Here is a 25,061-nt window from a genome sequence, read left to right as displayed (position 1 = left end):
TCCGGGACTTTTTGGCCCAGAGCCGGGGTCGCCGCGACCAAGCCCGACTGGCCCTGGAAAAATGGTCCGAGCCGGAGCTGATCAAGGGGTCCGTCCGCGCCGCCGTTAAAACCTTGGCCGCGGGCGGGCCCTTGACAAAGGAGCAGCACCTTGAGCTGCGCGAGCTCGAGGGACTCCTCGCTGGGCTGCGGAGGGAGCGGAGTTCAACAAAAGACTCCGCTCCCTCCCCCACAATAGGTTAAGGTAGAGGTTGCACTATGCTTTTGCCATGAAGATAACCATAGCCAGCCTCAACATCAACGGCGGCAGAGGGGCACGCCGTAGATTTGACAATTTTTCGCTCCTGCGGGAGGGGAAATATGCGGTGTGCTTCCTGCAAGAAACCCACACCGTTCCGGGAGACGAAGCCACGTGGCTCCTGGAATGGCAAGGAGAGGTCCGCATGAGCCACCTCACCGCCATTTCTAGTGGGGTGGCCATCTTGCTGGGCCCGCATTTTCAGCCGGAGATCTTGGGGGTCGAGGAGCCCGTGCCAGGCCGCTTGCTGCACGTAACGGTTCGCCTGGGGGACGTGCCGCTCCATCTCGTGAACGTGTACGCCCCTCATCCCGGCCCGCAGCAAACGCGCTTCTTTGAAGAGGTGTCCGCTCTTCTTGGCTCCGTCGACGTCGGCGACTGCATTGTCCTCGGGGGGGATTTTAACTGCACCCTCGAGGCGAGGGACCGCTCCGGTGCCCCGCAGTGCATGACGGCGATGGAGAAGTTGAGGGACCTGGTCGGGTCCTTCGACTTGGTGGACGTCTGGCGAAATCTCCACCCCGACTCCAGCGCCTTTACTTGGGTGAGGCCTGGAGTTGGATGGTCTAGAGTCGACCGCCTTTACGTGTCTCGGGCGTACGTTTCCTGCGTCCCGGCGGCCTCCATGCGGCCGGTGCCGTGTTCGGACCACCACCTGGTGTGGGCGGAGCTCGCTTCGCTCCGCGCGAGGACGGGGTCCGCGTACTGGCACTTTAACAACCGGCTGCTGGAGGACGTGCGGTTCCAGGACTCGTTCCGTCGATTCTGGTCCGACTGGAGAAGGAAGCAGGGGGGCTTCCCCTCCTTGAGGCTATGGTGGGACGTGGGCAAGGCTCACGTCCGCGTCTTCTGTCAAGAGTACGCGAGGGGGTCGACCAAGAGGCGGGCGGCCAGAGTCGGGCGCCTAGAAAAAGAGGTGCTCGACCTGGAAGCCCGTCTCGGTCAAGTCGTCCAGGACCCGGCCCTGCGGACGGTGTACGAAGCGAAGAAGGCAGCGCTGAAGGACCTGCAGCTCGTCGGGTCCCGAGGCGCGTACGTGAGGTCGCGGATCCGGTTCCTGCGGGATCTGGACCGCGGCTCCCCCTTCTTCTACTCGCTGGAAAAAAGGCAGAGTGTCCGTAAGCAGCTCTTGACGCTGCTGGCCGACGACGGCTCTCTCGTCTCGGATCCGGAGGGCGTCAACAACAGGGTCCGTGAATATTACCGGGCTCTGTTCTCTCCGGATCCGTCCAGCGAGGAAGCGCGTAGAGTTTTGTGGGAGGACCTGCCGAAGGTCGGCCCGGAGGGCGCCGAAAATCTGGAAGCTCCGCTAAGCTTGGCGGAGCTGACCGGTGCCCTCGCCCGGCTCTCGAGGGGAAAATCCCCGGGGCTGGACGGGCTGACCGTGGAGTTCCACAGGGCGTTCTGGGACGTCCTGGGGAGCGACTACGCGCGGGTCCTGGGGGAAAGTCTGGCGACCGGGGAGATGCCCCTCTCTTGGCGCAGGGCAGTCATCGTCCTGCTGCCTAAGAAGGGCGATCTCCGCCTCCTTAAGAACTGGCGCCCGGTCTCCCTCCTCAGCACGGACTACAAAATCTTCGCCAGGGCGATGTCTGCTCGCCTTGGTGCCGTGCTGGACCACATGATCCACCCCGACCAGTCATACACGGTCCCGGGCCGGACAATCCACGATAACATCCATCTGGTCCGGGACCTCATCCATTGTTCCCAGGAGGCTGGTCTGTCGGTCGCCTTCCTATCCCTCGACCAAGAGAAGGCGTTCGACAGGGTGGATCACGACTATCTGCTCGGAACTCTGCGCGCTTTCGGGTTCGGGACGCATTTCGTCGCCCGGATCCGACTTTTGTACGCCGCCGCGGAGTGTCTGATTAAGGTTAACGGGTCCTTGACGGCGCCCCTTCGCTTTAGGAGAGGGGTGCGCCAGGGATGCCCCATGTCCGGCCAGTTATACGCCGTTTGCGTGGAGCCTTTCCTGCGCCTCTTGCGGACGAGGTTGACGGGACTGGCTCTACAAGGGCCGGGCGTGGAGGTCGTCCTCTCGGCTTACGCCGATGACGTGCTCCTCGCGGTAGAGGATCCCGCTGACCTGCGGAGGATGCGTGAGTGCCAGGAGATTTACTCGGCCGCGTCCTCCGCCAGGATCAACTGGGAGAAATGTTCCGGACTCCTGGTGGGTCAGTGGCGGGTGGACTCCCTGCCGGAGGAGCTCAGGCCTTTTGCCTGGAGCACGACCCATCTCCTCTATCTGGGAGTCTACCTTAGCCCCGACGAGGGAGCCTGGCCGGCGAACTGGCAGGAGCTGGAGGCCAAGGTCGCCGCTCGCCTAGGGCGCTGGACAGGACTGCTCCGAGTGCTGTCCTACAGGGGTCGAGCGCTAGTCATAAACCAGCTGGTGGCCGCAATGCTGTGGTACCGGCTGGTCACTTTGACCCCTCCCCCTGCGTTTGTCGCCAAGATACAGAAGAAGCTGGTGGACTTCTTCTGGAACAACAGGAAGCACTGGGTCTCTGCCGCGGTCTTGAGTCTCCCGCTTGAGGAGGGCGGTCAGTCGTTGGTGTGCGTCAGCGCCCAGCTCGCGACTTTCCGTCTTCAGACCCTGCAGAGATACCTTTACGTCGAGCCCCCTCCTAGGTGGTGTGCTCTGGCGAGGTATTTCTTCCGCCAGCAGCTCGACCTCAATTATGACACGCAGCTCCTGTTTGTGAACTTGGGGGGTGCCAGGACCGCCCTCCGGGAGCTGCCTGTCTTTTACAGGGAACTCATCAGGGTCTGGAACAAAGTCTCCACCAAGCGCAGCTCTCCACCGGCTGGAGTGGCGGCCGTCCTGCAGGAGCCGCTGCTCGGGAATCCGTACCTCCACGGCCGAGGTTTTATGTGGCGGTCGGAAGAGAGGGCTGTGGCTGGTGAGGTGACCAGGGTCAGGGACCTGCTCGATGGCGGAGGAGCGGGCTGGATGGCGCCAGTCACGCTGGCGCGGCGCCTAAATTCTGCCAACGTCCGCCGCGCGGCCGATGCCATCGAGTCGCTAAAAACAGCTCTGGGCCCTGACTCCGTTAGGTGTATCGAGGAGGCTCAAGCACGTGGGGAGATCCCGTCCGAACTGACCCCCGTCCGGACGGAATTCCTCATCGGCGCCAAACCCCGGAACCTCCCTCGGGGGCCGGCGCCTCACAACTTGAGCCGCCTCGGGGAAATCCCCTCCGTGCCTTTCAGTTCCGCGCGGAGGGGTTTCCTGTACGGGCTGCTCCTGCACACCCTCAACTTTGCCATCCTCGCCGGCCGTCCGGACACGCCATGGCGCACCATCTTGCCGTCCGGAGGAGGCGGGGGTCCCCGATGGAGGGCACTCTACGCAGGGGCCCTCCCACTATTCATCGGGGACTTGGCCTGGAGGGTGGTGCACGGAGCAGTGCCGTGCAATAAATTTTTAAGCCGGTTCACGGACTCCCAGGCCGCCTGCAATTTCTGCGGTCTGGAGGAGTCCGTGTTCCATGTTTTTATGGAGTGCACAAGGTTGCAGCCCCTGTTCCACTATTTGAAGGGGCTGCTCCTGAAATTCTGGCTGCACTTCAGTCCCACTCTCCTGATCTTTGGGCACCCTGTGCGGAGGGGAGCGGGTAGGTCCGAAGGCCTCCTCGTAGGACTGCTCCTGGGCACGGCCAAGGGTGCCATCAGCCGGTCCAGGCAGCGGGCGGTCGAGGGGGTCGTTCAACCTGACTGCCTGCCTCTCTTCCGCTCTTACATCCGGTCCAGGGTGTCCTTGGAGATGGAGCACGCGGTGTCCACCGGTACGCTCGCGGCCTTCCGCGAGAGGTGGGCACCGGAGGGACTGGAGTGCATCATCACGCCCGGCAACCAAATTTTAATTTGATTTTACGTTTTAAAGTTTAATTTGTTTTAATTGCCGGTGTTTTTAGTGTCCCCCTCTCCTTTTATAGGGGGCACTGGAAAAATTTGATTTTAGCGCCCCAAAAAAAAACCAAAAAAAAAAAAAAAAAAGGGGCCTTGAAAATGTCTGCTGTGTCACCCAGGTCGGGTGGCACAGTTTAATGTTGTTTATGTTTTGCAGGTAGACTCCTAAAAGAGTTTCATGCGCAAGGACCAATTGGAGAGCAGTGGAGGCGTGTCCTGCTCAGTTGGAGCTGTGAGCAGTGAGGAGAGCAGCAAGCAACCTGTGCTCCTGCCTGGAGAGCCCTGAGACCAGCCCAGGAAGAGAAGGAAGGAAGGGGCTTCACCACCAGCTTTAATCCAGAGGGAGAGGAGGAAGCAGAAAACTTTTTACATCTTTACCATCCTGCAAGGAGTTGGAGAGAGGGGGAAAAACCACAACAACCATCCAGTGTGGAAGGAGGGAGACTCAACTACTCTACAGGTGGGTGTGGGTGCATTTCCCCAAACAGACTTTGTTGTATCGGTGGGGGGAGGAAAGAAGACCACTGAGGGCCGGAACATCGCGGGGGGTGTGTGTGTGTGTGGTAGTGTGCGTGGGGGCCGTGCTTACAACTAGGCCCCCCCCCACAATTGGAACCCCCCCCACCCCCCACATTTGCCTAGCCTGGGATAGCTGGAGCTACCAGGCTGAAGATTGTTATAAATCACCCAATTAAAGATCGTTAGGAGTGCCTGGTGGCTCCAGCTACCCCAGGTGAAGACATCTTCTCCCCCCACCTGAAGACCACCTCAAAGACTTTTGTGTTTTGCCATCTGGGGAGTGCACCCACCCACAGCTGCGAGGAGAGACCTGCCCTCGCAGCCCCACCCCCCCCTTCCCACCCCCCTCTCTCTTTTCTCTGCTACTCTGTTTCTCCCCTCTCTCTCTGAGAACCCTTTCCTTCCAATTTTAAAAAAAAACAATTAAGACAACTGAGCAGAGGGAGCAAGGCCTCTCCCCAATTGTCAACGAGGGGAGAGGTGCCTCGTTAAGGGCTCCTCTGCTCAGTTAAATACACGAGGCCATTAAAGACCATTAAGGCCTGTGACTTTGGGGTGGGTGTAGCCCTTAAAGGGACCCCGTGATGGCGACCCCATCCACGCCGGTGGCAGGGCCAGCAAGGACGTATGCGCAGGTGGCAAGCGCTTCCACAGCACCTCCTGCGCCACCCGCTGCCCTGCCACCATTTACACTTATAACAAAAAAACACGGGGTCAAGAGCTACACTCACCCCACAATGACCATCGAGGAGTGCGTGCGGGCGATGGCTGGGGTAGTCGGCCCCTCGGCCATTGTCGCAGCCTCCAAGATGTCTGGGAAGGCTGTTTTCTTCCTGGGGTCGGAGCGGGCGGTGTCCCTGGCCCTCGAAAAGGGGCTCACGGTGGGCGGGACGTTCCTGCCGGTGGATCCTCTCGAGGCCACCGCGCAGAGGGTCATCGTGTCGAACGTCCCGCCCTTTGTTCCCGCTGGGCTCCTCCTCCCTCACCTACAACAACTGGGGGAGGTAAGGTCAGGGATCAACCCCATACCGCTCGGCCTCAGGGAGAACAGCCTGCGCCACGTGTTCTCCTTCCGCCGCCAGCTCTTTGTCCGGCTGGCGCGGGAGGACATGACAGAAGGGCACTTTAATGTGGTGCACGAGGGGACTGCCTACCGCGTCTTCTGGACGTCGGACGGCGTGCGGTGCCATGCCTGCAGGGAGGTGGGGCATGTTCGTAAGAACTGCCCCGCCTCCAAGGCCGCCAAACCACCGAAGGCGGCCAAGGCTGGCGCTGCCGCCACCCCTCCCCCTAGTTGCGTCCGCGTGCCGGGAGCCATGGGTGCGCGGGCATCGTCGGAGGCCTTTGTTTTCAGGGCCTCCGGCGGGGGGGAGGGAGAGCGTCCGAGCGGAAAGAAGGCGCGGAAGAAGGAGAAACATCTAGAGGCGGGTCCCCTCGGTGCGCCGGAAAGTCTGACCACCGCGCTCAGCCCAACCCAGTCACCGGCGAGCGCGGGGTGCCCCGAGCCCGTGCCCGGGCCCTTGAATACCACCACAGAGGGGCCCAGGCGCGGGCAAGAAAAGGAAAAGGGGGGGGCGGAGCGGGAGGCCTCGGCAGACATGGAGGTCTCCCTGACTCCGCGCGCCCCCAGGAACAAAAAGAGGCACCGCCCCAATGAGGCGGAGGGGGAACAACATCCCTCCGCGGAGGAGTCGGTGCCCGCCGCGTGTCCCGCGTCCCCCACCAGCGCCCCCAAATTGCGCTGCAGGCGCGAGGAGTCTTTCCCCGGGGAGGGTGAGACAGTTGAGGCTGCCCAGCCTCTGCCTCCCGGGGATGGAGTGGAAGATCTGCCTGTCGTGGGGGGCGTGGGGACCGCGGAGGAATGCGTAGCCGCCGGGCCGGGCGTCCCGGGGACTGAGGCGGGCGAGGCCGAAAAGGCCGAACCTGAGCCCGCCCAGCTATTACCCAACTTCCCCCGGGAGTTGCTCGACCCGGCAGAGAATGAAACAATTGATTTTAATGATACTGTAGATGCTGGGCCGGGGGGTGGCAGCGGGGAGGGGGAGGAACACCCACCCTCGCCCCTTACTTTGGAGCTGGAGCACTTGGAGGGCCTGGGGATTTCCTATGGCCGGGTCTCTCCTTGTTCTCCGGTTCCTGGGGCGGAGGGGGAACCCCTTCCGCTGTCATTTCCCGACCCAGCACCATTTTTAAAAGAGCCCAGTGGGGACTCCTCTGCCGACGATCCTGGGGGTGGGATCGGGGCAGTGCCAGGGCCGGTTGGAGCGGCCGGTTCATTTGCCGTACCTTGTGCGGTCGATGGGCCGGCTGCTGGCGGCCACCTCCCGGAGGAGGACGGGGACTCGGTGGGGGACGCGGGTGAAGACCTAGAGACCACCGCCAGGGAGGCGGTGGATCTGCTCGCGGCCGCCGCTGAGGCCCTCCTCGTTCCTGCAAAGGAACTCCGGGACTTTTTGGCCCAGAGCCGGGGTCGCCGCGACCAAGCCCGACTGGCCCTGGAAAAATGGTCCGAGCCGGAGCTGATCAAGGGGTCCGTCCGCGCCGCCGTTAAAACCTTGGCCGCGGGCGGGCCCTTGACAAAGGAGCAGCACCTTGAGCTGCGCGAGCTCGAGGGACTCCTCGCTGGGCTGCGGGGGGAGCGGAGTTCAACAAAAGACTCCGCTCCCTCCCCCACAATAGGTTAAGGTAGAGGTTGCACTATGCTTTTGCCATGAAGATAACCATAGCCAGCCTCAACATCAACGGCGGCAGAGGGGCACGCCGTAGATTTGACAATTTTTCGCTCCTGCGGGAGGGGAAATATGCGGTGTGCTTCCTGCAAGAAACCCACACCGTTCCGGGAGACGAAGCCACGTGGCTCCTGGAATGGCAAGGAGAGGTCCGCATGAGCCACCTCACCGCCATTTCTAGTGGGGTGGCCATCTTGCTGGGCCCGCATTTTCAGCCGGAGATCTTGGGGGTCGAGGAGCCCGTGCCAGGCCGCTTGCTGCACGTAACGGTTCGCCTGGGGGACGTGCCGCTCCATCTCGTGAACGTGTACGCCCCTCATCCCGGCCCGCAGCAAACGCGCTTCTTTGAAGAGGTGTCCGCTCTTCTTGGCTCCGTCGACGTCGGCGACTGCATTGTCCTCGGGGGGGATTTTAACTGCACCCTCGAGGCGAGGGACCGCTCCGGTGCCCCGCAGTGCATGACGGCGATGGAGAAGTTGAGGGACCTGGTCGGGTCCTTCGACTTGGTGGACGTCTGGCGAAATCTCCACCCCGACTCCAGCGCCTTTACTTGGGTGAGGCCTGGAGTTGGATGGTCTAGAGTCGACCGCCTTTACGTGTCTCGGGCGTACGTTTCCTGCGTCCCGGCGGCCTCCATGCGGCCGGTGCCGTGTTCGGACCACCACCTGGTGTGGGCGGAGCTCGCTTCGCTCCGCGCGAGGACGGGGTCCGCGTACTGGCACTTTAACAACCGGCTGCTGGAGGACGTGCGGTTCCAGGACTCGTTCCGTCGATTCTGGTCCGACTGGAGAAGGAAGCAGGGGGGCTTCCCCTCCTTGAGGCTATGGTGGGACGTGGGCAAGGCTCACGTCCGCGTCTTCTGTCAAGAGTACGCGAGGGGGTCGACCAAGAGGCGGGCGGCCAGAGTCGGGCGCCTAGAAAAAGAGGTGCTCGACCTGGAAGCCCGTCTCGGTCAAGTCGTCCAGGACCCGGCCCTGCGGACGGTGTACGAAGCGAAGAAGGCCGCGCTGAAGGACCTGCAGCTCGTCGGGTCCCGAGGCGCGTTCGTGAGGTCGCGGATCCGGTTCCTGCGGGATCTGGACCGCGGCTCCCCCTTCTTCTACTCGCTGGAAAAAAGGCAGAGTGTCCGTAAGCAGCTCTTGACGCTGCTGGCCGACGACGGCTCTCTCGTCTCGGATCCGGAGGGCGTCAACAACAGGGTCCGTGAATATTACGGGGCTCTGTTCTCTCCGGATCCGTCCAGCGAGGAAGCGCGTAGAGTTTTGTGGGAGGACCTGCCGAAGGTCGGCCCGGAGGGCGCCGAAAATCTGGAAGCTCCGCTAAGCCTGGCGGAGCTGACCGGTGCCCTCGCCCGGTTCTCGAGGGGAAAATCCCCGGGGCTGGACGGGCTGACCGTGGAGTTCCACAGGGCGTTCTGGGACGTCCTGGGGAGCGACTACGCGCGGGTCCTGGGGGAAAGTCTGGCGACCGGGGAGATGCCCCTCTCTTGGCGCAGGGCAGTCATCGTCCTGCTGCCTAAGAAGGGCGATCTCCGCCTCCTTAAGAACTGGCGCCCGGTCTCCCTCCTCAGCACGGACTACAAAATCTTCGCCAGGGCGATGTCTGCTCGCCTTGGTGCCGTGCTGGACCACATGATCCACCCCGACCAGTCATACACGGTCCCGGGCCGGACAATCCACGACAACATCCATCTGGTCCGGGACCTCATCCATTGCTCCCAGGAGGCTGGTCTGTCGGTCGCCTTCCTATCCCTCGACCAAGAGAAGGCGTTCGACAGGGTGGATCACGACTATCTGCTCGGAACTCTGCGCGCTTTCGGGTTCGGGACGCATTTCGTCGCCCGGATCCGACTTTTGTACGCCGCCGCGGAGTGTCTGATTAAGGTTAACGGGTCCTTGACGGCGCCCCTTCGCTTTAGGAGAGGGGTGCGCCAGGGATGCCCCATGTCCGGCCAGTTATATGCTGTTTGCGTGGAGCCTTTCCTGCGCCTCTTGCGGACGAGGTTGACGGGACTGGCTCTGCAAGGGCCGGGCGTGGAGGTCGTCCTCTCGGCTTACGCCGATGACGTGCTCCTCGCGGTAGAGGATCCCGCTGACCTGCGGAGGATGCGTGAGTGCCAGGAGATTTACTCGGCCGCGTCCTCCGCCAGGATCAACTGGGAGAAATGTTCCGGACTCCTGGTGGGTCAGTGGCGGGTGGACTCCCTGCCGGAGGAGCTCAGGCCTTTTGCCTGGAGCACGACCCATCTCCTCTATCTGGGAGTCTACCTTAGCCCCGACGAGGGAGCCTGGCCGGCGAACTGGCAGGAGCTGGAGGCCAAGGTCGCCGCTCGCCTAGGGCGCTGGACAGGACTGCTCCGAGTGCTGTCCTACAGGGGTCGAGCGCTAGTCATAAACCAGCTGGTGGCCGCAATGCTGTGGTACCGGCTGGTCACTTTGACCCCTCCCCCTGCGTTTGTCGCCAAGATACAGAAGAAGCTGGTGGACTTCTTCTGGAACAACAGGAAGCACTGGGTCTCTGCCGCGGTCTTGAGTCTCCCGCTTGAGGAGGGCGGTCAGTCGTTGGTGTGCGTCAGCGCCCAGCTCGCGACTTTCCGTCTTCAGACCCTGCAGAGATACCTTTACGTCGAGCCCCCTCCTAGGTGGTGTGCTCTGGCGAGGTATTTCTTCCGCCAGCAGCTCGACCTCAATTATGACACGCAGCTCCTGTTTGTGAACTTGGGGGGTGCCAGGACCGCCCTCCGGGAGCTGCCTGTCTTTTACAGGGAACTCATCAGGGTCTGGAACAAAGTCTCCACCAAGCGCAGCTCTCCGCCGGCTGGAGTGGCGGCCGTCCTGCAGGAACCGCTGCTCGGGAATCCGTACCTCCACGGCCGAGGCTTTATGTGGCGGTCGGAAGAGAGGGCTGTGGCTGGTGAGGTGACCAGGGTCAGGGACCTGCTCGATGGCGGAGGAGCGGGCTGGATGGCGCCAGACACGCTGGCGCGGCGCCTAAATTCTGCCAACGTCCGCCACGCGGCCGATGCCATCGAGTCGCTAAAAACAGCTCTGGGCCCTGACTCCGTTAGGTGCATCGAGGAGGCTCAAGCACGTGGGGAGATCCCGTCCGAACTGACCCCCGTCCGGACGGAATTCCTCATCGGCGCCAAACCCCGGAACCTCCCTCGGGGGCCGGCGCCTCACAACTTGAGCCGCCTCGGGGAAATCCCCTCCGTGCCTTTCAGTTCCGCGCGGAGGGGTTTCCTGTACGGGCTGCTCCTGCACACCCTCAACTTTGCCATCCTCGCCGGCCGTCCGGACACGCCATGGCGTACCATCTTGCCGTCCGGAGGAGGCGGGGGTCCCCGATGGAGGGCACTCTACGCAGGGGTCCTCCCACTATTCATCGGGGACTTGGCCTGGAGGGTGGTGCACGGAGCAGTGCCGTGCAACAAATTTTTAAGCCGGTTCACGGACTCCCAGGCCGCCTGCAATTTCTGCGGTCTGGAGGAGTCCGTGTTCCATGTTTTTATTGAATGCACGAGGTTGCAGCCCCTGTTCCACTATTTGAAGGGGCTGCTCCTGAAATTCTGGCTGCACTTCAGTCCCACTCTCCTGATCTTTGGGCACCCTGTGCGGAGGGGAGCGGGTAGGTCCGAAGGCCTCCTCGTAGGACTGCTCCTGGGCACGGCCAAGGGTGCCATCAGCCGGTCCAGGCAGCGGGCGGTCGAGGGGGTCGTTCAACCTGACTGCCTGCCTCTCTTCCGCTCTTACATCCGGTCCAGGGTGTCCTTGGAGATGGAGCACGCGGTGTCCACCGGTACGCTCGCGGCCTTCCGCGAGAGGTGGGCACCGGAGGGACTGGAGTGCATCATCACGCCCGGCAACCAAATTTTAATTTGATTTTACGTTTTAAAGTTTAATTTGTTTTAATTGCCGGTGCTTTTAGTGTCCCCCTCTCCTTTTATAGGGGGCACTGGAAAAAGGAAAAATTTGATTTTAGTGCCCAAAAAAAAAAAACACAAAAAAAATAAATAAAAAAGGGGCCTTGTAAATGTCTTGTGTGTGTCATCCAGGTCGGGTGGCACGGATACATGTTTTATGTTTTTGCAGTTTAACTCAAAAGAGTTTCATGCGCAAGGACCAATTGGAGAGCTGTGGAGGCGTGTCCTGCACAGTTGGAGCTGTGAGCAGTGAGGGAAGCAGCTAGCAACTTGAGCTCCTGCCTGGAGAGCCCTGAGACCAGCCCAGGAACAGAAGGAAGGAAGGGGCTTCACCTTCAACTTTACCCAGAGGGAGAGGAGGAGAAAAGAAAACTTTGCAACAACTTCATCATTTCTGCAAGGAGTTGGAGAGAGGGGGAAAGACCAACAACAAACCAGTGTGGAAGGAGGGAGACTCTACATTCTACAGGTGGGTGTGGGTGCATTTCCCCAAACAGACTTTGTTGTATCGGTGGGGGGAGGAAAGAAGACCACTGAGGGCCGGAACATCGCGGGGGGTGTGTGTGTGTGTGTGTGGTAGTGTGCGTGGGGGCCGTGCTTACAACTAGGCCCCCCCCCCACAATTGGAACCCCCCCCACCCCCCCCACATTTGCCTAGCCTGGGATAGCTGGAGCTACCAGGCTGAAGATTTTCATTAATCACCCAATTAGGGATCGTTAGGAGTGCCTGGTGGCTCCAGCTACCCCAGGTGAAGACATCTTCTCCCCCCACCTGAAGACCACCCCAAAGACTTTTGTGTTTTGCCATCTGGGGAGTGCACCCACCCACAGCTGCGAGGAGAGACCTGCCCTCGCAGCCCCCCCCCCTTCCCACCCCCCTCTCTCTTTTCTCTGCTACTCTGTTTCTCCCCTCTCTCTCTGAGAACCCTTTCCTTCCAAATTTAAAAAAAAAACAATTAAGACAACTGAGCAGAGGGAGCAAGGCCTCTCCCCAATTGTCAACGAGGGGAGAGGTGCCTCGTTAAGGGCTCCTCTGCTCAGTTAAATACACGAGGCCATTAAAGACCATTAAGGCCTGTGACTTTGGGGTGGGTGTAGCCCTTAAAGGGACCCCGTGATGGCGACCCCATCCACGCCGGTGGCAGGGCCAGCAAGGACGTATGCGCAGGTGGCAACCGCTTCCACAGCACCTCCTGCGCCACCCGCTGCCCTGCCACCATTTACACTTATAACAAAAAAACACGGGGTCAAGAGCTACACTCACCCCACAATGAGCATCGAGGAGTGCGTGCGGGCGATGGCTGGGGTAGTCGGCCCCTCGGCCATTGTCGCAGCCTCCAAGATGTCTGGGAAGGCTGTTTTCTTCCTGGGGTCGGAGCGGGCGGTGTCCCTGGCCCTCGAAAAGGGGCTCACGGTGGGCGGGACGTTCCTGCCGGTGGATCCTCTCGAAGCCACCGCGCAGAGGGTCATCGTGTCGAACGTCCCGCCCTTTGTTCCCGCTGGGCTCCTCCTCCCTCACCTACAACAACTGGGGGAGGTAAGGTCAGGGATCAACCCCATACCGCTCGGCCTCAGGGAGAACAGCCTGCGCCACGTGTTCTCCTTCCGCCGCCAGCTCTTTGTCCGGCTGGCGCGGGAGGACATGACAGAAGGGCACTTTAATGTGGTGCACGAGGGGACTGCCTACCGCGTCTTCTGGACGTCGGACGGCGTGCGGTGCCATGCCTGCAGGGAGGTGGGGCACGTTCGTAAGAACTGCCCCGCCTCCAAGGCCGCCAAACCACCGAAGGCGGCCATAGCTGGCGCCGCCGCCACCCCTCCCCCTAGTTGCGTCCGCGTGCCGGGAGCCATGGGTGCGCGGGCATCGTCGGAGGCCTTTGTTTTCAGGGCCTCCGGCGGGGGGGAGGGAGAGCGTCCGACCGGAAAGAAGGCGCGGAAGAAGACAAAACATCAAGAGGCGGGTCCCCTCAGTGCGCCGGATAATTTGACCACCGCGCTCAGCCCAACCCCGTCACCGGCGAGCGCGGGGTGCCCCGAGCCCGTGCCCGAGCCCTTGAACAACACCACAGAGGGGCCCGGGCGCGGGCAAGAAAAGGAAAAGGGGGAGGCGGAGCGGGAGGCCTCGGCAGACATGGAGGTCTCCCTGACTCCGCGCGCCCCCAGGAACAAAAAGAGGCACCGCCCCAATGAGGCGGAGGGGGAACAACATCCCTCCGCGGAGGAGTCGGTGCCCGCCGCGTGTCCCGCGTCCCCCACCAGCGCCCCCAAATTGCGCTGCAGGCGCGAGGAGTCTTTCCCCGGGGAGGGTGAGGCAGTCGAGGCTGCCCAGCCGCTGCCTCCTGGGGAGGGCGTGGAAGATCTGCCTGTCGTGGGGGGCGTGGGGCCAGTGGAAGAATGCGTAGCCGCCGGGTCGAGCGTCCCGGGGACCGAGGCGGGCGGGGCCGAAAAGGCCGAACCTGAGCCCGCCCAGCTATTATCCAACTTCCCCCGGGAGTCGCTCGCCCCGGCAGAAAAACAATTTAGTGGTTTTAATGACACTGTAGATGCTGGGCCGGGGGGTGGCAGCGGGGAGGGGGAGGAACACCCACCCTCGCCTCTTGCTGTGGAGCTGGAGCACTTGGAGAGCCTGGGGATTTCCTATGGCCGGGTCTCTCCTTGTTCTCCGGTTCCTGGGGCGGAGGGGGAACCCCTTCCGCTGTCATTTCCCGACCCAGCACCATTTTTAAAAGAGCCCAGTGGGGACTCCTCTGCCGACGATCCTGGGGGTGGGATCGGGGCAGTGCCAGGGCCGGTTGGAGCGGCCGGTTCATTTGCCGTACCTTGTGCGGTCGATGGGCCGGCTGCTGGCGGCCACCTCCCGGAGGAGGACGGGGACTCGGTGGGGGACGCGGGAGAAGAACTAGAGACCACCGCCAGGGAGGCGGTGGATCTGCTCGCGGCCGCCGCTGAGGCCCTCCTCATTCCTGCAAAGGAACTCCGGGACTTTTTGGCCCAGAGCCGGGGTCGCCGCGACCAAGCCCGACTGGCCCTGGAAAAATGGTCCGAGCCGGAACTGATCAAGGGGTCCGTCCGCGCCGCCGCTAAAACCTTGGCCGCGGGCGGGCCCTTGACAAAGGAGCAGCACCTTGAGCTGCGCGAGCTCGAGGGACTCCTCGCTGGGCTGCGGAGGGAGCGGAGTTCAACAAAAGACTCCGCTCCCTCCCCCACAATAGGTTAAGGTAGAGGTTGCACTATGCTTTTGCCATGAAGATAACCATAGCCAGCCTCAACATCAACGGCGGCAGAGGGGCACGCCGTAGATTTGACAATTTTTCGCTCCTGCGGGAGGGGAAATATGCGGTGTGCTTCCTGCAAGAAACCCACACCGTTCCGGGAGACGAAGCCACGTGGCTCCTGGAATGGCAAGGAGAGGTCCGCATGAGCCACCTCACCGCCATTTCTAGTGGGGTGGCCATCTTGCTGGGCCCGCATTTTCAGCCGGAGATCTTGGGGGTCGAGGAGCCCGTGCCAGGCCGCTTGCTGCACGTAACGGTTCGCCTGGGGGACGTGCCGCTCCATCTCGTGAACGTGTACGCCCCTCATCCCGGCCCGCAGCAAACGCGCTTCTTTGAAGAGGTGTCCGCTCTTCTTGGCTCCGTCGACGTCGGCGACTGCATTGTCCTCGGGGGGGATTTTAACTGCACCCTCGAGGCGAGGGACCGCTCCGGTGCCCCGCAGTGCATGACGGCAATGGAGAAGTTGAGGGACCTGGTCGGGTCCTTCGACTTGGTGGACGTCTGGCGAAATCTCCACCCCGACTCCAGCGCCTTTACTTGGGTGAGGCCTGGAGTTGGATGGTCTAGAGTCGACCGCCTTTACGTGTCTCGGGCGTACGTTTCCTGCGTCCCGGCGGCCTCCATGCGGCCGGTGCCGTGTACGGACCACCACCTGGTGTGGGCGGAGCTCGCTTCGCTCCGCGCGAGGGCGGGGTCCGCGTACTGGCACTTTAACAACCGGCTGCTGGAGGACGTGCGTTTCCAGGACTCGTTCCGTCGATTCTGGTCCGACTGGAGAAGGAAGCAGGGGGGCTTCCCCTCCTTGAGGCTATGGTGGGACGTGGGCAAGGCTCACGTCCGCGTCTTCTGTCAAGAGTACGCGAGGGGGTCGACCAAGAGGCGGGCGGCCAGAGTCGGGCGCCTAGAAAAAGAGGTGCTCGACCTGGAAGCCCGTCTCGGTCAAGTCGTCCAGGACCCGGCCCTGCGGACGGTGTACGAAGCGAAGAAGGCCGCGCTGAAGGACCTGCAGCTCGTCGGGTCCCGAGGCGCGTTCGTGAGGTCGCGGATCCGGTTCCTGCGGGATCTGGACCGCGGCTCCCCCTTCTTCTACTCGCTGGAAAAAAGGCAGAGTGTCCGTAAGCAGCTCTTGACGCTGCTGGCCGACGACGGCTCTCTCGTCTCGGATCCGGAGGGCGTCAACAACAGGGTCCGTGAATATTACGGGGCTCTGTTCTCTCCGGATCCGTCCAGCGAGGAAGCGCGTAGAGTTTTGTGGGAGGACCTGCCGAAGGTCAGCCCGGAGGGCGCCGAAAATCTGGAAGCTCCGCTAAGCCTGGCGGAGCTGACCGGTGCCCTCGCCCGGCTCTCGAGGGGAAAATCCCCGGGGCTGGACGGGCTGACCGTGGAGTTCCACAGGGCGTTCTGGGACGTCCTGGGGGGCGACTACGCGCGGGTCCTGGGGGAAAGTCTGGCGACCGGGGAGATGCCCCTCTCTTGGCGCAGGGCAGTCATCGTCCTGCTGCCTAAGAAGGGCGATCTCCGCCTCCTTAAGAACTGGCGCCCGGTCTCCCTCCTCAGCACGGACTACAAAATCTTCGCCAGGGCGATGTCTGCTCGCCTTGGTGCCGTGCTGGACCACATGATCCACCCCGACCAGTCATACACGGTCCCGGGCCGGACAATCCACGACAACATCCATCTGGTCCGGGACCTCATCCATTGCTCCCAGGAGGCTGGTCTGTCGGTCGCCTTCCTATCCCTCGACCAAGAGAAGGCGTTCGACAGGGTGGATCACGACTATCTGCTCGGAACTCTGCGCGCTTTCGGGTTCGGGACGCATTTCGTCGCCCGGATCCGACTTTTGTACGCCGCCGCGGAGTGTCTGATTAAGGTTAACGGGTCCTTGACGGCGCCCCTTCGCTTTAGGAGAGGGGTGCGCCAGGGATGCCCCATGTCCGGCCAGTTATATGCCGTTTGCGTGGAGCCTTTCCTGCGCCTCTTGCGGACGAGGTTGACGGGACTGGCTCTGCAAGGGCCGGGCGTGGAGGTCGTCCTCTCGGCTTACGCCGATGACGTGCTCCTCGCGGTAGAGGATCCCGCTGACCTGCGGAGGATGCGTGAGTGCCAGGAGATTTACTCGGCCGCGTCCTCCGCCAGGATCAACTGGGAGAAATGTTCCGGACTCCTGGTGGGTCAGTGGCGGGTGGACTCCCTGCCGGAGGAGCTCAGGCCTTTTGCCTGGAGCACGACCCATCTCCTCTATCTGGGAGTCTACCTTAGCCCCGACGAGGAAGCCTGGCCGGCGAACTGGCAGGAGCTGGAGGCCAAGGTCGCCGCTCGCCTAGGGCGCTGGACAGGACTGCTCCGAGTGCTGTCCTACAGGGGTCGAGCGCTAGTCATAAACCAGCTGGTGGCCGCAATGCTGTGGTACCGGCTGGTCACTTTGACCCCTCCCCCTGCGTTTGTCGCCAAGATACAGAAGAAGCTGGTGGACTTCTTCTGGAACAACAGGAAGCACTGGGTCTCTGTCGCGGTCTTGAGTCTCCCGCTTGAGGAGGGCGGTCAGTCGTTGGTGTGCGTCAGCGCCCAGCTCGCGACTTTCCGTCTTCAGACCCTGCAGAGATACCTTTACGTCGAGCCCCCTCCTAGGTGGTGTGCTCTGGCGAGGTATTTCTTCCGCCAGCAGCTCGACCTCAATTATGACACGCAGCTCCTGTTTGTGAACTTGGGGGGTGCCAGGACCGCCCTCCGGGAGCTGCCTGTCTTTTACAGGGAACTCATCAGGGTCTGGAACAAAGTCTCCACCAAGCGCAGCTCTCCGCCGGCTGGAGTGGCGGCCGTCCTGCAGGAACCGCTGCTCGGGAATCCGTACCTCCACGGCCGAGGCTTCATGTGGCGGTCGGAAGAGAGGGCTGTGGCTGGTGAGGTGACCAGGGTCAGGGACCTGCTCGATGGCGGAGGAGCGGGCTGGATGGCGCCAGTCACGCTGGCGCGGCGCCTAAATTCTGCCAACGTCCGCCGCGCGGCCGATGCCATCGAGTCGCTAAAAACAGCTCTGGGCCCTGACTCCGTTAGGTGTATCGAGGAGGCTCAAGCACGTGGGGAGATCCCGTCCGAACTGACCCCCGTCCGGACGGAATTCCTCATCGGCGCCAAACCCCGGAACCTCCCTCGGGGGCCGGCGCCTCACAACTTGAGCCGCCTCGGGGAAATCCCCTCCGTGCCTTTCAGTTCCGCGCGGAGGGGTTTCCTGTACGGGCTGCTCCTGCACACCCTCAACTTTGCCATCCTCGCCGGCCGTCCGGACACGCCATGGCGTACCATCTTGCCGTCCGGAGGAGGCGGGGGTCCCCGATGGAGGGCACTCTACGCAGGGGTCCTCCCACTATTCATCGGGGACTTGGCCTGGAGGGTGGTGCACGGAGCAGTGCCGTGCAACAAATTTTTAAGCCGGTTCACGGACTCCCAGGCCGCCTGCAATTTCTGCGGTCTGGAGGAGTCCGTGTTCCATGTTTTTATGGAGTGCACAAGGTTGCAGCCCCTGTTCCATTATTTGAAGGGGCTGCTCCTGAAATTCTGGCTGCACTTCAGTCCCACTCTCCTGATCTTTGGGCACCCTGTGCGGAGGGGAGCGGGTAGGTCCGAAGGCCTCCTCGTAGGACTGCTCCTGGGCACGGCCAAGGGTGCCATCAGCCGGTCCAGGCAGCGGGCGGTCGAGGGGGTCGTTCAACCTGACTGCCTGCCTCTCTTCCGCTCTTACATCCGGTCCAGGGTGTCCTTGGAGATGGAGCACGCGGTGTCCACCGGTACGCTCGCGGCCTTCCGCGAGAGGTGGGCACCGGAGGGACTGGAGTGCATCATCACGCCCGGCAACCAAATTTTAATTTGATTTTACGTTTTAAAGTTAATTTGTTTTAATTGCCGGTGCTTTTAGTGTCCCCTTCCCTTTTATAGGGGGCACTGGGGAAAAATTGTGATTTTAGTGCCCAAAAAAAAAAACCAAAAAAAGAAAAACACAAAAAAAAACAAAAAAAGGGGGGAAAAAAAAAAGGGCCTTGTAAATGTCTGGAGTGTCACCCAGGTCGGGTGGCACTCTTTAATGTTTTATGTTTTCGCAGATAAACTCAAAAGAGTTTCATGCACAAGGACCCCCAGGTCCCTCTGCACCTCAGCATGTTGTAATTTCTCCCCATTCAAATAATATTCCCTTTTACTGTTTTTTTCCCCAAGGTGGATGACCTCACACTTTCCAACATTGTATTCCATCTGCCATACCTTAGCCCATTCGCTTAACCTATCTAAATCTCTTTGCAGCCTCTCTGTGTCCTCTACACAACCCGCTTTCCCACTAATCTTTGTGTCATCTGCAAATTTTGTTACACTACATTCTGTCCCCTCTTCCAGATCATCTATGTATATTGTAAACAGTTCTGGTCCCAGCACCGATCCCTGTGGCACACCACTAACCACCGATTTCCAACCTGAAAAGGACCCATTTATCCCGACTCTCTGCTTTCTGTTCGCCAGCCAATTCTCTATCCATGCTGATACTTTTCCTCTGACTCCACGTACCTCTATCTTCTGCAGTAACCTTTTGTGTGGCACCTTATCGAATGCCTTTTGGAAATCTAAATACACCACATCCATCGGTACACCTCTGTCCACCATGCTCGTTATATCCTCAAAGAATTACAGTAAATTAGTTAAACATGATTTCCCCTTCATGAATCCATGCTGCGTCTGCTTAATTGCACTATTTCTATCTAGATGTCCTGCTATTTCTTCCTTAATGATAGATATTGACATTTGATTTGCTTTGCTACTGCCGAACAGAAGAAGAAGAAGTCCTATTATTATGGGCTGACGTTTGAGCTCATTAAGGTAACCACTGAGAAATGAGAAGTTTTCCTATTTCAGACACCAAGCTTTAGCAGAGTAAACCCCATCTTCCCAGTCAAACACGCCCAGGTCAGGCACAGCACAGGCTCGATGCAGACTAAAGCTCCCTCAACACTGCCCAGTCTAAGGTTGGCAACTTATTTTATACATACTCAGGATGTGGGCATCACTGACAAGGTTGGCATTTATTGCACATTTGTTGCTCTGAGAAGGTGGTGTGCTTTCTTCTTGAACAGCTGGTAATGGTTTGATACAACCGAGCGGCACTGCAGAGGGCAATTAAGAGTCAACCACATTGGCATCACATATCGAGAAAGGATGCCAGGTTTCCTCCCCTAAAGGACATTAGTGAGCCAGTTGGGTTTTTATGACAATCCGAAAACTTCACTTTTACTGATACCCTGTACTAGCTTTTTAAATTTAAATTTAATTCAAATTCTCAAACTACCGTGGTGGGATTTGAACTCATGTTTTCTAGATTATGAGTCCCACTCCTAGGTTACGAGTCCAGTAACATAACCACTCCACCACTGTATCCAAATATGCTCTGGTTGGCTGTAGAATCATAGAACAGTTACAGCCAAGAAGGAGGCCATTCGGCCCATCGAGCCCGTACCGGCTCTCTGCAAGATCACTTCTGCGAATCCCACTCCCCCGCCCTTTCTCCCTTGCCCTGAAAATTTTCCAGGAAGTTTCTTCACATGACCACCCGGCCTCCAACTGCCCCGTCCCCACACTCCCGCCACTGGTCATCCAACATGTCCACCCTCGCGGAGGATGGGGGTAGGGAGGAGGATAAATGAACTGACTGGCTGCTGCTGGTTCTCACTCGTGAACCGTCAGAGATTGCGACATCAGGAATGCAATCCCACTCTCCCCTCATAATGCTCTTTAATTTTTCTGAGTTACAACGATGGGATGGTAACTCAACTTCAAATTTTTCTATACAGTTTACCGGCAGCTCCCCTGTGGCATTGCTCATTGCAAGTCGTCGAGTTATGATTATCATGTCTGCAATTACCATCGAATAACTCCACGAGGCCTGTACTATGAGTAAGAGCTGTGTGCCTTCAGTCCAGTTAATACGACTGCAAAGTGAGTGGCAGCATGGCTGGCTGCCTTTTATAAGCCCCTGCACACCAGGGCAGGAAACCCCTGAGCCTCCAACAGCAGCGCCCTCAGATGGTACATCGTACATAGTTACATGGTGAATACAAAGAATTTGCATACATGACATCATTCCCCCCCCAAAGTCTTTGATGCGAGTTGATTACAGGTTAAGGCAAACCGTAGCCCTGCACTCCCTGGTTGGCCGTCTGAGTGTCGCTTCTGGCTTGGGTGAGTTGGTTGGGTTACTGCTGTCTTACAGTGAGACTGGTTGGGCTGGACTGTTGGGGATGGTGGGATCATCCTCGAGGTCTGTTGTCGATTGGGCGTGTGTCGGTGGGTCGCTGAAGTTGAGATCCTCTTCCAGTGGTTCCTGGTTATCTGTGAATCGTAATTTGGTTTGGTCCAAATGTTTTCTGCACATTTGACCATTAGGCAGTTTGACAACAAACTCTCTATTCCACTCCTGGCTAATACAGTGTCGGCAACCCATTTGGGGCCCTGACCATAATTCAGTACAAACACAGGGTCATTTACAGTGAAGTCGCGTGATACAGCCGCGCGATCATGGTACGTGTTTTGCTGATAACACCTGGTTTCCACCTGATCAATGAGGTCAGGGTGTACTAAGGAGAGCCTGGTTTTGAGTGCTCACTTCATTAGTAATTCTGCAGGGGGGAACCCCGGTAAGTGAGTGGGGTCGTGTCCTGTGGCTGAGCAGTACCCGGGACAGGAGGGTTTGTAAGGAGCCTTCCGTGACACGTTTCAAGCTCTGCTTTATGGTTTGGACTGCCCGCTCCGTTTGGCTGTTGGATGTGGGCTTGAACGGGGCAAATCTGACATGCTTGATGCCATTATGGGTCATGAATTCATTGAATTCCGAGCTGGTGAAGCACGGACCATTGTCACTGACAAGAATGTCGGGTAAGTCATGGGTGGCAAACATGGCCCTGAGGCTTTTAGTGGTGGCTGCAGATGTGCTGGATGCCATTATTGCACATTCAATCCATTTGGAGTAGGTGTCCACAACAACTAGGAACATCTTTCCCAGAAAGGGGTCCGCATAATCCACATGGATCCTGAACCATGGTTTTCAGGGCCAGGACCAGAGACTAAGTGGAGCCTCCCTGGGAGCATTGCTCAGTTGTGAGCATGTGTTACACTGGTGCATGCACGACTCCAGGTCCGAGTCAATGCCGGGCCACCAGACGTGGGACCTGGTGATAGCCTTCATCATGACTATGCCTGGGTGGGTGCTGTGTGGGTCACATGTGAAGGTTTCCCTGCCTTTCTTTGGCAAGCTACTGCAGTTGCCCCACGAGGCAATCTGAATGGATCGACATTTCGTCTTTACGATGGTGAAACGACTTGATCTCGTCTTGCATGTCTCTAGGGACCGCTGACCAGCTCCCATTGAGGACGCAACTTTTTACAAGGGGTAGCAGAGGATCCTGGCTGGTCCAGGTCTTAATTTGGCGGGCCGTTACGGGTGACCCTTCGCTATCAAAGGTATCCATGGCCAGTAGCAGGTTTGCGGGCAGCGCCGTTTCCACCCCGGTAATGGGCAATGGTAGTCGACTGAGAGCATCGGCGCAGTTTTCAGTGTCTGGCTGGCGGATCACATAGTCGTAGGCAGACACTGTTAGTGCCCATCTTTGGATATGAGACGAAGCATTGGTCTTTGCTTTCCGAAAACAGTGAGATTAGAGGCTTGTGGTCCGTCTCAAACTCGAACCTGAGTCCAAACAAATATTGGTGCATCTTTTTTACACCATAAACACAGGCTAAAGCTTCCTTTTCGACCATGCTGTAGCCTCTTTTGGCCTTTGAGGCTTCTGGACGTATATGCAACCGGTTGGAGCTTACCTACTGCTTTGGCTTGCTGCAAAACACACCCGACACCGTACAACGACGCATCACATGCTAAACGTTTACCAGCAACTTATTCGAACACAGCAGGTTTCTGGCCTTCTCAAAGGCGGCCTCTTGATTTTTACCCCAAGCCCAGTCATCTCCCTTGCGTAACAGCTTGTGCAATGGTTCCAGCAAGGTGCTCAACCCTGAAATAAAGTTACCGAAATAGTTGAGGAGTCCCAGGAACGAGCGCACTCCGTTACATTTCGTAGAGTGGGTGCATTCTTGATGGCCTCTGTCTTCGAGTCTGTGGGTCTGATGCCGTCTGCCGCAATCTTCCTCCCCAGGAATTCTACCTCTGGTGCCAGGAAGACACATTTGGATCATTTCAACCGGAGTTCAATTCTGTTTAGTCGACTTAAAACTTCTTCCAGGTTGTGCAGGTGTTCGGAGGTGTCGCGGCCAGTGATGAGGATGTCGTCCTGAAATACGACAGTGCGTGGAACCGATTTTAACATGCTCTCCATGTTTCTTTGGAATATGCCTGCAGCCGAGCGAATCCCGAATGGGCACCGTTCTTTGTGTGTGTTAATGCATGTTAATTTTTTCGACGACTCACCAGCTCCTGGGTCATGTAAGCGGAGGTTAGATCCAGCTTGATGAATGCCTTTCCCCCTGTTAATGTCGCGAAAAGGGCATCGGCTTTGGGTAGTGGTTACTGGTCCTGTACCGAGACTCGGTTGATCATTACTTTGTAGTCGCCGCAGATTCTGACCGTGCCATCGCTCCTTAGTACCGGAGCAATTGGGCTGGCCCACTCATTGAACTCGACTGGCAATATGATTCTCTCGCGTTGAAGTATGTCCAATTTGATCTCCACTTTCTCCCTCATCATGTAGGGGACCGCTCGAGCCTTGTGATGAACGGGCCGTGCCTCGGGGACCAAGTGGATCTGTACTTTGGCGCCTGTGAAGTTGCCGATGCCTGGTTCAAATAAAGATAGGAACTTGCTCAGCACTTGAGCACAGGAAGCATTGTCCACTGACGATAATACTTTGACATCTTCCCAGTTCCACCGAATATTCCCCTCCAGCTTCTGCCAAGCAGCGTTGACCCATCGCCTGGTACAATCCACAGTGGCAGCTCGTGTGCCTCTCCATCATAGGATACTTTTATGTTCGCACTGCCAATAACTGGTATCAGTTCCTTGGTGTAAATGCGCAGCTTTATCTGAATCGGGCTCAGCTTGGGACTTTGTGTTTTGTTGTTGCCCCACAGCCTTTCAAATGCCTTCTGGCTCATACTTGACTCACTCGTCCCCGTGTCCAGCTCCATGGATACAGGAACGCCATTTAATTTGACTTTTATCATCATGGCAGGACTTTTTGTGGAGAGGGTGTGCACCCCACACACTGCTCCCTCGGGTTGAGTTGCCTCTCTAGCTTGTCCTTTGTGATCCACGCTGGATCGGGACTCTTCTGCCAACTCCACTGCCACGTGGTGAGTCGCAGTACATTTGCACATTCGCTGGAGGTGGCTCCTTGTTCTGCAGCTTTTGAACGCACAGTCTTTAAATCGACATTGATGGGCCTAATGATTACTCCCGCAACACCAGCATTGTGTTAACGATTTTGCATTTATACCCCTTGGCGGCCTAGCAGCAGCAGGCATGTAGGCTCTGTTCTGTACAGTTCTTATTAGTTCAACAGTTCTGCCTGCAATCGACATTATTTTACGTACAGTACTTGCCAGTGAGCTCCGATTCTGGTAGGAAGTCATCTGTATGGTATCGCGAATTAGTTCAGTCAGCTCATCGTATGTCTTATCCTTGGCCTTCGTGGGTGCCAGCAAGTCCCTGATGAGTCAGCAGACCTTGGACCCAAAACTGGTCAGCAGTATAGCCTTGCTCTTCTCCAATGTGTCCGTCTCCCCTGCCAGGTCATTTGCCACGAAATACTGCTCGAGCCTTTCCGTGAAGGCATCCCAATCATCACCCTCTGCGGTCTTTTAGTGTGCCAAAGGTAGCCATAATCGCGTGAAAGTCCGTATTCTTGTTGCCAGTATCATGTCTGCAATTACCATCGAATAACTCCAAAAGACCTTGTACTGTGAGTAAGAGCTGTGTGACATCAGTCCATTTAATATGACTGCAAAGTGAGAGGCAGCATGGTTGGCTGCCTTTTATATGCTCCTGCACACTCAGGGCAGGAAATCCCTGGGCCTCCAACAGCAGCGCCCTCAGGTGGTACATCGTACATAGTTACATGGTGAATACAAAGAGTTTGCATATATGACAATGATGACAAGTGTGCGATAGCATTCTTTGCATTGCTGGCTTGTGTTACTCAATACTGTTCGAGAAGCGGGGCCATTTGATAGATCAATTGCACAACCCTGTTTTCAAACTGAATGGCCCACTTTTGGGAGGACAACCGAATATTTTGTGGATAACTATAAGGCAAAAAGAAGAAAGACTTGCATTTCTATAGTGCCTTTCATGACCTCAGGACGTCCCAAAGCGCTTTATAGTCAATGAAGTACTTTTGGAAGTGTAGTCACTGTTGTAAT

At 58.5% G+C, this 25,061-nt stretch overlaps 1 protein-coding gene across 4 annotated transcripts in view; it reads right to left on the bottom strand.

The window, feature by feature from the left end:
• Positions 1 to 25,061, bottom strand: part of LOC139260166 (prominin-1-A-like) — a 243,365-nt gene that overhangs the window by 104,883 nt on the left and 113,421 nt on the right. The window lies entirely within an intron of this gene.

This window comes from Pristiophorus japonicus, chromosome 3, assembly GCF_044704955.1.
Source record: "Pristiophorus japonicus isolate sPriJap1 chromosome 3, sPriJap1.hap1, whole genome shotgun sequence".
NCBI classification, from domain to species: Eukaryota; Metazoa; Chordata; class Chondrichthyes; family Pristiophoridae; genus Pristiophorus; species Pristiophorus japonicus.
Note: the sequence above shows the minus strand (reverse complement) of the source record. Positions and strands in the feature narration are given on the sequence as shown.